A 16,549-nucleotide genomic window follows, 5' to 3' on the forward strand; every position below is an offset into this window, starting at 1 on the left:
TGGAAATGGCAAATGTTGGTTCACAGTATTTGTGTGTTTGTGAGATAGTGAAAGAAAGAATTAATAATACTGTAAAGAACAGACACTGTATAGCTTGAATATGGTTTGATTCTGTAAGTCATGTTTACCCTTGATGCAAGGACTGCTGTATTAAGTAGTGAAGTTTGTACTGAGTTAAAAGGCTGAATTCGTACTGGTGGTCATAATATTCAAAATTCAGTACTAGGTACAAATCTTTGTCAAAAAATAGGTCTGTAGTAATGAAACAAAAAATAGAATTTTAGATGCAATAATTAGAATTATGCCTAATCATAATTCAGTTGAAACGAATCATGCAGGTTATCTTTGATATGTATCTTCTAGAAACAACATCTCACCATCAGTGAAATATTGGAAGTAATATAATTCCAAATTCTGTGATGAAGAGATTAATATGAAATAGGTGAAATCACGTGGCTAGTCCTGGTATTGGAGCTATTTCTCCAATTGCTCCTGCTAATAATCAATGTCTATAATCTACTAGGTGAAATTAGTAATTTGAGTGAGTTGTTAACATTATTTTAATATTGTTTTCTAGAATACGGATTTCTTTAAATTGAGAGCACATTGGCTTGAATTCCTGTGACTGCTGATTCTAGAATGACTAATACTATTCGTCCTGTAAGTAACAGTGAAATTAAATTTCTTGTTATTGAGGGTTAATAATAATTGTCCATCAACAACATTTGCCACTAGTCATGCTGGCAATGTTCCTGGTTGAATAATATTTCTAACTCTTGAAATTACAGCTATAAATTATATTAATATTTTAAAGGTTCATTGTGGTACTAGGTGTGAAAAATATGTGATTGGTGTGGTTATTTCATCCAAATATTGTAAATCTTGATAATACAGGTAAGGGATTCTGAGAATTGGCACTAGGTGTCTAGTTCTAGTAAAAATTTATGAAAATAGTTCTATAAAATTGTTAAACAATATTAAAATAGAAAATGTGATGAAGATGAATGTTGTCCGATTTCATTATTGTGGCCCTGATAGTGTTTTAAACTCAATGTTTAAGGTAAAGTTGAATTTCTTTCAGATAACATTAATCCATGGTGGTGCCTACTAAGTAATGAATGGATTAAGAACAGTATTATCAATGTATTAATTCAAATTAATGATAACTTGAAAATGTTAGTTGATGGATCAAATGTTTAAAATAGGCTTCTTAACATTAGCAGATTAAGTTCTTTCTGTCAATTGTTCTTTTTTCTCCTCTTTAAATATCATTTAGTTTAAATTAAAAGAAGTGTATTTGTTTAAATAGATTTAAAACAGCAGAGAATGTAATAAACAGAGAAAGTTATATGAGGGGTGATGTTTCAGGAATTTACATTAATATTTCCCAAACAGAAGTAGGAAATAATTTATTATTTTATTGTTTAAGAGACCAGTACCTACTTTCAGTGGCGTGATGTTTCAAGGTGTAATAAGTTTTCCTTATTTTAGAGTGACAGTCTTAAGTTATTTCAGTTAGCTCATTACATTTTCATAGATAATCATTGGATGAATAAATTTTCTGAAATCCTTTCAAATACTGCTGGCATGCTACACAAATTCCTCAACATTTACCAAAGAATGATTTGGGTCAGTTTAATGCACATGTTCCTTGGTTTAGTTGTGTCTGTGTGGTGTCAATCATAACACCTAATACAGCTACTGCTCATTAATTTAGAACATCGAAAGAGCTAGTTAGAACTTGAACTCTATATTTTCGTGTAAAATTGTTCAGTTATCTACAGCTAGTAGCCAAAATACATCATTCTCGAAGTCCTTTATTATTATGGAAGTATCAAATTCGACATCTATAAAATCTGAATCTACATGAGTTCAGTATCACTGTCGTCCAATTATTTGACTGTAATTATTGCATCTACTGACTTATCAACTAAACATAAGAATCATAGTGAAGGTAATGCAATAAAAAGTAAGGTAATAGCTGGTCTTGTTGATCAAATGGTTTTAAATACATGTCCATAAGTTTATTTCGATTTGTGTAAGCAATAAGTAATAGAGAACTAAGAGCATAAACTACTATTACTGTAACTAAAAATAATTTAAAAAATGGTATTTACATGGAATAACGGTAATAGCTCCATTAATGGTGCAGCGCCATCTTGGAGTGATAAATTTGGTCATGTTCCCATTTGAATTTTTTCTGGTAAAAGGTTAAACCAATGCTTGTAGAACTTAAATCTACTGGACTAACTTGCCATATAGAATCTAGGAATTAATTGTGATTCTGTATGACTATGTTCTGTAGCTGGATTATTTTATAGTCATTCAGTTGATCTACTTAATATTTTAGCTGTAAACATGTTTACTCAGTTTGTAATTATTCTTTCTCATATGATTACAGTGAATACAATAATATCAACAATTTCAGTTGTAGATCCAATACTTGATACTACATTTCATCATGTGTATGAGTCTGGATAATCAGAACATCGTCATCGTATTCCTGCTGGTCATAGAAAGTGCTGAGGGATGAAAGTAAGGTTTACTCCTATAAATGTAATTGCTAATTGGATTTTTAACCATGCATAATTTATAGATAGTCCTGTAAATAGGGATATCATTGAATGACACACCCTATAATTTGCAGATATCTCTCCCACAGCTACTACATAATGGAAGTGTGCTACAATATAATAAGTGGCATGTTGGACAAAATCAGGAAATGAATTTACTAATACTAAATCTGTTAACTCTCTAATTTTGAATAAGATAGTGAATCCTAGAGCTCATAATAATGGAGTGAATAAATCTGAACTTTGCTCCACATAATGGCGTTAATCACCTGGATACCTTAATCCCTGTTGGTACAGCAACAATTATTCTTGCTGATATGTAATATGCTTGTGTACCAACAGCCATTCCTATAGTGAATACAAGGTATGCTCATACAATGAATCTTATCAATTCAATTGATAACACCATGTAAATTAAAACTAATGTTCCAAATGATTCCGTTTTTCGACCTTATCGACATACAATGTGCAAAGTAAAACAAAATCCTGTTCAAATTAAAATATAGGTTTCTGGATAACCAAAGAATCAGAATAAGTGTTGAAATAAGATATTATTACCTTCTACTGAAGGATCAAAGAGTGTGGTGCTTATGTTTCAATCAGTTATTAGTACAGTAATTGCACCTGCTAAGACTGGAAGTGATAGAAGAAGAAGGGCAGTAATGGCAACTGATCATACAAACAATGATGTTTTACCTAAAGTTATTCTTTTTGATTGTGTATTAATTGCTGTTTTAATAAAATTGACTGCTCCTAAAATAGAGTAAACATCTGCTAAGTGCAATGAGGAAATGGCTAGTTCTACTGGGACTCCGTCACAAACAACAGCTCTTGTTAGTGGGAGGTAAATTGTTCATCCTGTACCAGTAGTACCATCTACCTTATAAAATTCCTGTTGTGATAATACATTATTTATCCAGGGAAATGCTATATCAGTTGCCAATCCCACCAATTCTAAAAGCTGTTAATATGAAGAAAATTATTACAAAGTCATGAATTATACTGATAACATTATAGATTTGGTCACCTTCAGTTATGAACTGTAGTTGATCTAATTTGGCACTAAGAAGTATTCTTATTGATGATTGTACTATTCTGGTTCATGCTCCAGACAGCAATATCAGGTACAAATGTCCTTACAGTTCGCTGAAAATAATCATTTTTTAGTAAAAAGGCAGAACTTATAGTTGGTAGACTACAAATCTATTGTGAGAATTTTCTCTCTTACCATAAGTTGGTCTTCTTTCCAGTTATGATTCTAGACTGACATTCTCAAGATATAAGAATTTACTAAAGCCTAAAAGATTATGGTGTTAGTTATAACTTTGAATGTTATCAGTTTTATTTAACTCCTTAGTATCAGAAATTAAAGTCGATGTAGAAATGAAACCTATTGCGAAAAAGATAATTGTTGCTGGTAGTACAAATCTTGTTTTTTGAGACTTAATGTTCATTGACCATGAATGATCTATGCAAGATATAATGAGGCTGTGAATATGATTTATATGTAATAGTAAAGTGTGCTAATTGTTAATACTACTATAGCTGTTTTTAAAGGTGAATGTTGATTTCCATAAGCGATTATACAACCATTCTTTTGGTAAAAATCCAAGAAAATTTGATAATCCACCAAGAGAGAAGAGTGATACATTTATATAATGAATGTAATTGTGGTGTTTGTATTTCTTGCTGGAGAGACTTGATTTATATAGAACAAATTTATTTTCTGAAGCAAGAGGACTACAATTAGTCTCAATAAACAATATATACTGAAAAAGGTGTAATTTATGTCCTCTAACAATTAATGATCTAATTATTCATCATAAATGTGTAATTCATGAATTTGCTAGACATTGTTGTAATGCTTTTTTATTTAGACCTCCAGTTACTCCGACAATAATTTTAATCTTTTTACTGCTGTGGATGTTTATACACGTCCTGCTATGCCTGTGTCCAGATGTGGATGTGTATACATGCACTGCTTGTTTTTTCCTACAGTGCTATGCACATCTGTATATACACTGAGCCACCGACCTCTCACTGCTGCGGGGGAGCTACTCCCATATCTTTGTGGATTAAAAAGTATCAAGTATGTAGCACATAACATATATGCTCCACTGTGTACTATCATGTGGAGAAACCTCGTTTCAGTATCTCTAATCGTTTATAAGACATTATTATTGTTATAACCAAATGAGTCTAAATGTGCAAGGTCAAAATAGGTGCATCGAGCACATGTGTTCTTCTGATACACAACAAATTAACTCGAGAATGAAATCATATATCGTTCTGCTCTCAATTTTAAATAAAATTTCGATTTCTTACTTAGACTTCAATCATGGAAAATCTTTAAAATTTCCTACAGTGTTTTCCTTTATTTGATCCAACACAGTAAGTATGGTGGATAATAAAAAGAAATTCACTCCTTTACTGAGTGAAGATATGAGATGGTAAGATCCGCAGAAATTAAATTTTTTCATATGATAGCTTTCGGAAAATCTGATAACTGGCATTTCATATCAGTGAGAACGCTGTCACAGCACAAACACCAGTATTTGGGGAGCAGTACAGCCATAGCAAAGCAACTGGAATCACTCAACAGAGGAAAGTCCACTGGACCTGACGGGATACCAATTCGATTCTACACAGAGTACGCGAAAGAACTTGCCCCCCTTCTAACAGCCGTGTACCGCAAGTCTCTAGAGGAACGGAAGGTTCCAAATGATTGGAAAAGAGCACAGTTAGTCTCAGTCTTCAAGAAGGGTCGTCGAGCAGATGCGCAAAACTATAGACCTATATCTCTGACGTCGATCTGTTGTAGAATTTTAGAACATGTTTTTTGCTCGAGTATTATGTCGTTTTTGGAAACTCAGAATCTACTATGTAGGAATCAACATGGATTCCGGAAACAGCGATCGTGTGAGACCCAACTCGCTCTATTTGTTCATGAGACCCAGAAAATATTAGATACAGGCTCCCAGGTAGATGCTATTTTTCTTGACTTCCGGAAGGCGTTCGATACAGTTCCGCACTGTCGCCTGATAAACAAAGTAAGAGCCTACGGAATATCAGATCAGCTGTGTGGCTGGATTGAAGAGTTTTTAGCAAACAGAACACAGCATGTTGTTATCAACGGAGAGACGTTACAGACGTTAAAGTAACCTCTGGCGTGCCACAGGGGAGTGTTATGGGGCCATTGCTTTTCACAATATATATAAATAACCTAGTAGATAGTGTCGGAAGTTCCATGCGGCTTTTCGCGGATGATGCTGTAGTATACAGAGAAGTTGCAGCGTTAGAAAATTGTAGCGAAATGCAGGAAGATCTGCAGCGGATAGGCACTTGGTGCAGGGAGTGGCAACTGACCCTTAACATAGACAAATGAAATGTATTGAGAATACATAGAAAGAAGGATCCTTTATTGTATGATTATATGATAGCGGAACAAACACTGGTAGCAGTTACTTCTGTAAAATATCTGGGAGTATGCGTGTGGAACGATTTGAAGTGGAATGATCATATAAAATTAATTGTTGGTAAGGCGGGTACCAGGTTGAGATTCATTGGGAGAGTCCTTAGAAAATGTAGTCCATCAACAAAGGAGGTGGCTTACAAAACACTCGTTCGACCTATACTTGAGTATTGCTCATCAGTGTGGGATCCGCACCAGATCAGGTTGACGGAGGAGATAGAGAAGATCCAAAGAAGAGCGGCGCGTTTCGTCACAGGGTTATTTGGTAACCGTGATAGCGTTATGGAGATGTTTAACAAACTCAAGTGGCAGACTCTGCAAGATAGGCGCTCTGCCTCGCGGTGTAGCTTGCTCGCCAGGTTTCGAGAGGGTGCGTTTCTGGATGAGGTATGAAATATATTGCTTCCCCCTACTTATACCTCCCGAGGAGATCACGAATGTAAAATTAGAGAGATTATAGCGCGCACAGAGGCTTTCAGACAGTCGTTCTTCCCACGAACCATACGCGACTGGAACAGGAAAGGGAGGTAATGACAGTGGCACGTAAAGTGCCCTCCGCCACACACCGTTGGGTGGCTTGCGGAGTATAAATGTAGATGTAGATGTAGATAGCAAATGCTGGCCTCAGCATGGCATGCAGACGGCATATCAGTATCAGCGAAAGGGTTAAGACAATGATCATTCATATAAATACTCTTAATAAGATACAATATGAAAGGACTATTATAGGAGCAATTTTTTGACCTATTATTAAAGTTAAACAGTTATTTCAATTGATGCTCCTATGACTTCTGCAACTTAGAAGTGGAATGGAGCTGCACCGATGTTTGACCATAATCTAAATCGGATTATTATAGATATCATGGATTCTCTTTCCCATCCCATTTTGTAAGAAGCAATAGAATTATAAATAATAATATTGTCAATATTATTGCTTGAACAATATAATATTCAACCGACATATCAATTATTATTAGGTTTTTATTTCTGTTAATATAGGGATAAATGACAGTGAGTTGATCACAAGTTCTAATCAAACTGCAAATCAGGAATCTGATCATGTGGACACGATCGTTACTATACAAATGTTGATAGGAAGAGAAGTTTTGCAGAGTTATTCGACATTAAAAAGGAGTGGACTGATACCTCTATAACTGGGGTATGAACAAATTAGCTTAGTTAGCTTAACATTTTAAATTAATATAGTTTGTAGTTGGTAATGTTTCGTTGGTGTGCCATGAAGCATAAGTTAACTACTAATTATTAAATCATTATTTTGTGATCCATAATTTAGGATCATAAGATCTACTTGCCTTAGGGATTACTGTGTAATTGTTTTTGGGAGCTGATGTAGACAAAGCAGACTGCGATCTCAATGTTGGATTAAGGGAATATTTGGGCACAGGAGCCCAATAATTAAGGCTGTTCAACATTAAAATTTTTACATGATTAGAGTTCAGACTAGGGTCTGGCAAAGTCAGTGTCCATTACAAGTTTATATATCTACATTAGTACAAAAGGAACATGTGGATAAAATATTGTTTGTATTATTGATTAATATTAATTGATTACTAATTTGACAGATTAATATATATGAAATTGATTCTTTAAGGAGCAAACTATACCTGTTATGCTGAATTATTTGCTTTATTATTTTTCTCCTGTTCTTAATTTAATAATTTCTTTAGCTATTTTTGCAACTTTACACTATCTGACTTGTTTATGGTCGTATTCTTATGCTTCTGTATTTTTTATATTTTACTATATTGGGTTATATACTGTAATAATTGCTGGTTAATCATTAAAAATTAAATTTTTTCGTTAGGTTCTTTATGTTCTGTTTCCCAGACTATTTCACATGAAGTTAGATGAGCTCTGATTTTATTATTTTTAATTATTTCAGTTGGTAGTGATAATATATTACATTTTAAAAATCAACAGCTTTTTTGTTGATTTGTTATTGGTTCTTTCCCTTTATCTTCAGCTTGTTTTTCCTCATGTTTGGCTGAAAATAACTGTACCTCTGCTGACTTTCCTGAAGGGGAGACCAACTTACATTCAGTTTTTTATACAGAGTATAGTACTGGTGGTTTTACTTAAATTCTTTTATCATAGTATACTAAACTGTATTTATGACTATATTATTGCTTTAATCTTTTTAGGTGGTGATTTTTATTCTTTTATGTTTTTTATTAAGCTTGCTGTTATATCTTTTGGATTTATTTCAGCTTCAAGGCTTTCAGCACAATTTCACTATGATAAACCTATATATTTAGCTTGTGAGAGTTGTTTTTTACATTTGTCTTTAAATTGTTTTCTTTATTACTATATAAAATTTACTGATTTCATTTATTTAGTAAATTTCTTAAGAATTAAAAAGCTAATGGAAGAGTTAAACTTCTAGCTCCCTGTTTAGAAAACATATGCTTTTCCTAAGCTCATTTTAATGTTTATTTGTAAATTGCTATATCTCATGTGATTCGTATATGAACATTAATCAGTAAGTAAGGAAATAAGGATTGTTTGGTTTTGTTGTGCTAAAATTTTCTTCAACTGATCGTTTCCACTACATGTCAACAAACGTACAACAACTGCTATAAATTCTAAATAAAATTTCATTAACAGAGTAAAATTGAATACCCCAAAATTGTGGTCTCTCGTAAAACATTAAAGTTATTCTGACTGATAAAAGTAATCCAGTAGCACTTCCAGCATATTTGGAATTGATCATAAAATTGTGTAGGCAACTAAGAACTACCATTCTAGTAGAATGTGAGCTGGTATCACACTCTGATTGATAAAATTAATGCAGTACCACCTCCAACATGCCTGGAAATGATCATAAAATTGTGTAGGCAAATAAGGACTACCATTCTGTTAGAATGCGATCTGGTATCAGAAGAGTGTTTCCTGGCGTTAAATAAGAATCATGGAAATGTCAACTAAAGTCAAACAAATCAGTAAGATATAACAGCAAGCTTAATAAAAAAAAAGAATTGAAATTCACACCAATAACATTAAAGTGAATAATATGATCATAAAAACAATTCTAGTATATTCTGCCAAAAAGTTAAAGTAAAACCAGTTGCAACATACTCAATATTAAAACCTGAAACTATCTCAGAGTCCCTTTCCACAAAACCTAAAGGGGTACAGTTAGTTTCACCCAAACTCGATTCAAAAAAGCTAAAACTAAAGGGAAAGCACTAATAGCAATTCAGCTGTAAAACTGATAATTTATAACATCAAGTATAACAAAACTACCAATTAAAATAATAAACTAAGTTCATATAAATAGTCTGAGCAACAGATCATAAGGAATCTAATAAAGAATAATTTAAATATCATGAACAGTCATCAGTTATTACAACATATACACCCAAACAAGATAACATAAAAAGTAAGAAAATACTGTATATACGTTATATAGCAAAAAAGTACACAAAAACAGGAGAACAAATAAAGCAAATAATGTGACAATAGAAATAGGTCGCTCCTTACAGACTAGATTAATTGCATCACTAAAAGTCTGAGAAATATCTACAAAACCTACCTTATCTTGACCCTATCAGTTTGAATATAACACAAAACCTTCCATTGTAATAAAGCTAAGACATCGACACTAATGAAAACACAAATAACTAAAAGGGGATACTTCAAAATAAATCATAAAGGATCTATACTATAAATTGAAAAACTAAATGTAAATGAATTTTACATCCAGTGCAATAACCAGTCAAAATGGTAATTGATTAACATTAATCAATAATATAGAAAATTTTCATTTTGAGAGACTGAAAGGCGATCTGTTTAATTGTTAAGCATCATTCAACAGAGAAGTTTGTATTAAACATGTTTTTAATTTAAAACAACCAGTTTCAAGAGTCTTTGCTGTCACCTTCAGGTCTTAAAAATTTCGTTGTAAAACACGGAAATTTTACACTGACCTCATGTGTCTTGTGTGTGAGCTCAACATAAAATGAACATATTTTACAACTAAATGTTTCTAAGGCCTCAAGATGGCAGAACAGTCTGTTGAAACTGGCTATCTTAAATAAAAAATATATTTTATGCAATGTAGGCTGGTGAATGGTTTTTAAAAGTCTACAATATAAAGAACAGTTTATCTACATGGTCCTTTTGTAAAATGTGGATAAATAAATGGCAGTCTGGTCGCAGATGCTGTAAGAATTTTGAGGTCAAACAGAGACCAAATTTTTCCTTATTCCAACAGTGAGGTCGCAATCTACTTTGTCGACGTGAGCTGTCAAAAACAATTAGTCTGTAATCCACAAGGCAAGTTAATTTTATGATCATAATTTATAGATCATAATAAAAATTAATTAATGATTTAGTAATAAACAGTTTACTTATTCTTCATATCCCCCCTCAAAACATTACCTTTAAAAATAGAAAGACCAACTAAAAGTTACATAAACTAAAAGTTGAACACTACAGTGTCTTCTCATCCACAGAAATATTTAAGAGTTTTGACAGAAAGGTTAATTTTGAAAATTGATTAAGAGATGGTTCATTTCTAGTCAACCCATTTATCCCAGCCACTAATTAAAGACTAACGACCATACTACATTTTCACACACAAAATACAGTGGTTCTTAAAAATTTTCTCATAAAGTAGGCCAGACTTCCAAATATTGTTAAGATCATGTGTTTTTTATAACAGCCAGAAATCAATGTTTCCTAGTTCCTTGTAATAAATCAACAATAACAAATAATAATAACATGATAAACACTAATTTCTGCAGAATTATAAAGATTATAAAATTAAACCTCACATCGTAAAAAAATCATAAAATATTTACAAATGCGAATTTTAAATTAAAAAGTTAAAAGTAATGTTAAAGATACGAGGCTTAAGGAATACTATTATATTTTAAAATAAACAAATTCCTGATTTATAACTTTGGAGCTTATGCTCTAAAGAATAACTAAGGTACTATTTAGATCTAAAAAATTGAATGAGAAGAAATAACAAAAACATAGCTTTAAAAAAAACTGATATCTCAGGGAGTGGTTAACATTTCATTTGTGCAAGTAGCTCAACAATAATTTTGACACAATATCTGTAAGTTATTTATAAATCAGCCAAAATTGAGATAAATAAATTAGTACTAAAATTTTCATAAACCCACAAAAATACAACAAATTTAATTTACTTTCATAAACATAAATTAATATGCCGTAAAACACTTACATCACTAGGAAACAATAATATAAAAAATAACATTTTAAGTTAATAACAACCCAAAAACCCAAATACATTTTCCTAGATAGACTTTCCATTACATCTAGTATATGATAACTTACCTCACCTTTACTGATGCTACCTAATCAAAGTGTTTTGATGGACTGATCAATTAGGAGACTGACAGGCGATGTATACACACCTTAGAGCCAGTATGAGTTAAATTAACTAAATTACTATCAAATCTACCTTTATTACTAGTTTTTCACTATGAAACCCGTTCTAAGCAGAAATCTATTGAAACCAACTTCCCTTTAGCCACAAGCTGCATCTTGACTTGAAATATTATATAAATATAAATAAAGCAAATCACGGGTTAGGTCCCTTTGAATGGAATGAGATAATACCAAAGTCCTTGGTTTTAAAGACCTTAACTAAATGTGCCCTGAAAGTTTAATTAAAATTAACAATAATAGTGTATATAATCCTAGTTTCTTACTTAAATTTCACCAACACATGAAAAAAAAAGCCATAAAAATTTTTAGTATTTCACCTTACAACTTTATAATGTAACTATTAAATTATAAATAACTACTTTAACCAATAGTATGCACTTGCATCCATCATATCAACTTCTCCATTCTATATAAACAAAGACCAATTGGGATCTTGAATATCAATATATGTATTATATTATTATATTTATTGTTTAGTCTTTAATTCCTAGTAATAATAACGAAAGATGTAATAATATAAATCATTTAAATTAACATAAGATAAACTTTAGTAAAATATGCTAATGGCTCACAGTTACATTCATTGTAGTATTATATGTATATATAAGTGTGTGTGTGTGTGTGTGTGTGTGTGTGTGTGTGTGTATGTGCATGTCTACATACATAAAACAACAAATTTCATTGAAGTAAATACATACTTATGTTATCATAAATAAAGCAATTATTTATTACCTGTAATGATATATTGAATGAAAGGTGATATACTGAATTAAATTATTTATAATGAACAAACATTTTAAATTTATATATTAAATATCAAATAGTGGAGCTCCTGGTTAAGCAGTAACTTTATATGGTGTATGAAGTTCATAAATTTTATCTCCAGTAATATTACATAAGATAGAATTAAACTATATCTTTTAATATCAAAAACTAACATACATCATATTGCTTTGTGTAACATAGGAAAGTTAGCTAACTAAGCTTATGGCCTCATACCCCATCTATAGGGATATCAGACCTTTCCCTCTTAACAACCAACAACTCAATATATCTTCTCTTCCTATCAGCATTAATGGGAATGAACTCCTTATTTCGTGTTTGAATGGGGCTACAGACAACTCACTCCTTTTATCCCCTAGTTAACAGTAAAAAAACAGTAATAAATAATACATCATTCAAATATTTTATTGTTGAAGTAATAGCTTTTAAATTTATTGTTCAAGTTATAGCTTGAACAGTACTGCCATTTTAAATTTAATTGCTTCATATAAAATATGAAATTGAATGTGGAAGGGAGTTCATTCCGCTTACAATAATCTGATGTACTTTACTGTTAAAAATTCGAGCAGCTCCATTCCACACTGATCTCCAAATGTCATAGGAGCATCAAGTTGAAATAACAGCTTTAGATTAATAACAAGACAAAAAACTGCTCCCTTTTATTTTTAATTGAACTGACAACATTTATTTTAATCATCATTATATTAGCCCTTTCGTTGCTAAAGATATACTCGAAACTGTGGATGAAGGGCAACAGGCAGATATCTTATTTCTAAATTTCAGATAGCATTTGGTGTGGTTAACTTTAACAAAGGTACGAGCGCATGGAATAAGTTCACAGCTATGTCAGTGGCACAGAGACCTCTTCAGTAATAGAACCCAGTATGCTGTCCTCAATGGCGAATGTTCATCAGAGGCAAGGTTATCATCAGGAGTGCCCCAGGGAAGTGTGATAGATCCACTGTTGTTCTCTATATATGTAAATGATTCGGCTTCCAGGATGGACAGCAATTTGCAGTTGTTCAGTGATGATGCTGTGGTGTATGACAAGGTGTCGAAGTTGAGTGACTATAGGAAGATACAAGACGACTTAGACAAAATTTCTACTTGTTGTGATGAATGTCAGCTAGCTCTAAATGCCGAAAAGTGTAAGTTAATGCTGATGAGTAGGAACAACAGCCCTGAAATGTTCGGATACAGTAATACTAGTGTCCTGCTTGACACAGTCAAGTCGTTTAAATATATGGACGTAACGCTGAAGTTCGATATTAAATGGAACGAGCATGAGAGAGCTGTGGTAGGGAAAATTTGTGGAAGATGTACTTCAACTGTATAGAAAAAAACAAATAGGACGCTGGTGCGACGTGTTCTTCAGTACTGCTCGAATGTTTGTGATCTCGGAGGTGTGCTGCTGGATTTGTTACCAGTAGGTTCGAACAACACATAGTTGTTACAGAGATGCTTTGGGAACTGAAATGGGAATTCCTGGAGGGAGGACGACTTCCTTTTCGAGAAACATTATTGAGGAAATTTAGAGAACCGACATTTGAAGCTGTCTGTCGAACGATTCCGCTGCCGCCAACATACACTGCATGTAAGGACCGTGAAGATAAGATTCGAGAAATTAGGGCTCATATGGAGACCTATAGATAGTCGTTTTTCCCTCGCTCCTTTTACAAGTAGAATGGGAAAGGAAATGACTTGTAGTGGTACAGGGTACCCCTCCTCCCCCACCACCAACACCACCTCCACGCACCGTATAAGGGCTAGTGGCGCTGTATCTATGTAGATGTAGACGTGCTCTCTGCATTCTGTGATGAGAGCAGCTTTTGTTATGGCTGTACTGCTCCCCAAACGCTGGTGCCTGAACTGACAGATGGCGTTCCGGCTGATATGGAATACCTGTCATGCGATTTTTCGAAAACTATTAGGTGAAAAACTTTGATTTTTGCACATCTTACAGTCTGACATCTTCATTCAATAAGTAACTTAATTTCTTTTGTTATTCGCCATACTTACTGCACTGCATCAAATTAACTCAAATGTTCAACGAAATTTTAAAGAGTTTTCAGAGATCTAAACTCATTGCATAAATTTTGCACATGGTTGATTTTAGCTCATATATTGCACTGAATGAAATATACATAAGGTATAGTTTCTTTTTTTTTTACTTATACAAATATGATATTTCGGTCTCGAATTATTGGTTTTACATCCCAAGGGCGGTCGGGTCGCGAATCATATGGTCGTTAAAATCGGTATATGTCATAAACCATTAGCTATATCGAAACGAGGTTGTTGCAGATGATTGCACACAATGAGACATATATGTTGTCTGATAAATACTCGAAACCTATTTATTCGCCGAGATATGGGAGTGGCTCATCCGCAGCAGTGAGTAGTCGGCCGCTCAGGCCGCATAGAGACGTCCATCACACAAGTGATGCACAGATACATGTCAACAGCACCTAAGGGCAAGGTAGCAGGACATGTATATATGCTCACAACTGGGTTAGGAATTAGTAGTGGAGGAGTAGGTGGTCTAACTTAAATGTCATTATGACAGCTTCTAGCATACTAATCAATTAGACGTCTATCTTCAATAATTAGATCATTAATTGTTGCAGAAAGATTTTTAGACGTGTATTTTATTATTTATTCGTTTTACAATGACTAATTATAGCCTCATTGTTTAAGGGAATAAATGTATTTCTTATAAATCATATCTACTCAGTAAGAAATATAAAAGCTGATAATAATCTCATAATATTATTATAGGTTTTATCCTTTGTTGGATTACCACCTTTCGTTCGATTTTTCCCACAAAAAATAGTTATAAGACCAGTTATGGAAACCACATATTGCCTTTAATAATAGTTGAAGTAGTGTTAACCACATTCAGAATTTAGTGTTATGTGTAATCCAGATTCTCAGCTCTTATTATATCTTACAGTGAAAATTCATGATCAATGAAAATTAAATCTCAGAAAGCAAGATTCATATTACCTATAACCGTTGTAACTTCAACAATAGAATTAGTTCTACATTAACTTAAATTTCGTAATACTAAGTACTTATCTTAAATAACCTGATTACGCTCAAAATCATTATTAACAGAATAATCTTTTAGGTCTTAGTAAATTCTTACACCTCTAGAACTACATTCTAGAATCATAATTGAAGCGGAGACCGATTAATTGTTAGAGGGAAATTTCTCGTGAGTAGATTTAGAGTCACCACCTACAACTACAGCCATCTTACCTCAAAGAAGATCATTTTAAATAAATAATAAAGACATTCGTACTTTAAACTTTCTATTTGGACCATGAGCCAGAATAATAGGAACATAAATAATGACATTTGTTCCTGACAGATTGTGTCAGTCTGGATCCTTAATTGGAGATGACCAAATCTATAATTTTATCATTACCGCCCACACATTCAAAATAATTTTCCTTATACCATTACCAAATTTTAATTTCTGGGTTTGGAAATTGACTTGTACCACTAATAATCAGGCACCAGATATGGCATTGCCCTGGATAAATAATATAATATTTTTATTATTTGCCACATCATTAAATCTACTCCATACATCTTGTAAGGTAGACAATTGTACTGGTACAAGTGAAGAGTTTACCTCCCACTAGAAGGAGCTATTACTCAGTGAAATCGCAGTAGACCTATCAATTTATTATCACACTTAGCAGTCAATTTTATTACAACAGCAGATAATAATATATGACCAGGAAGAATAACTTTAGATAAAACACAATTTCTTTATGATCAGTTGCCATTACTGCCCTTCTTCTTCTCTCACTTCCAGTCTTAGGGGGTGCAATTACTATTACTAACTGAAACGTTAGTATCACACTCTTTGCTCCTTCAAGAAGGTAATCCTATTTTATTCCAACACTTATTATGATTCTTTGGTTACCCAGAAGCCTATATTTTAGTTTGACCAGGATTTTGTATTACTTCACACATTGTATGTCAAGAAGGTTGAAAAACTGAATCATATGGAACACTAGGTATAATTTATACTGCATTATCAATTGGATTGTACTGGATTGTATTCACTATAGGAATGGCTGTTGGTACATAAGCATATTTCATATCAGCAGCAATAATTGTTGCTGTACCTACAGGAAGTAAGGTATCCAGATGATCAACATCACTATATGGAACAAAATTCAGATTTATTCCCTCTATTACTATGAGCTCTAGGATTAATTATCTTATTTACAATAAGAGGGTTGACAGAGTTAATATTAGTAAA

The sequence above is a fragment of the Schistocerca cancellata genome, chromosome 4 (genome assembly GCF_023864275.1).
Source record: "Schistocerca cancellata isolate TAMUIC-IGC-003103 chromosome 4, iqSchCanc2.1, whole genome shotgun sequence".
Lineage (NCBI taxonomy): Eukaryota > Metazoa > Arthropoda > Insecta > Orthoptera > Acrididae > Schistocerca > Schistocerca cancellata.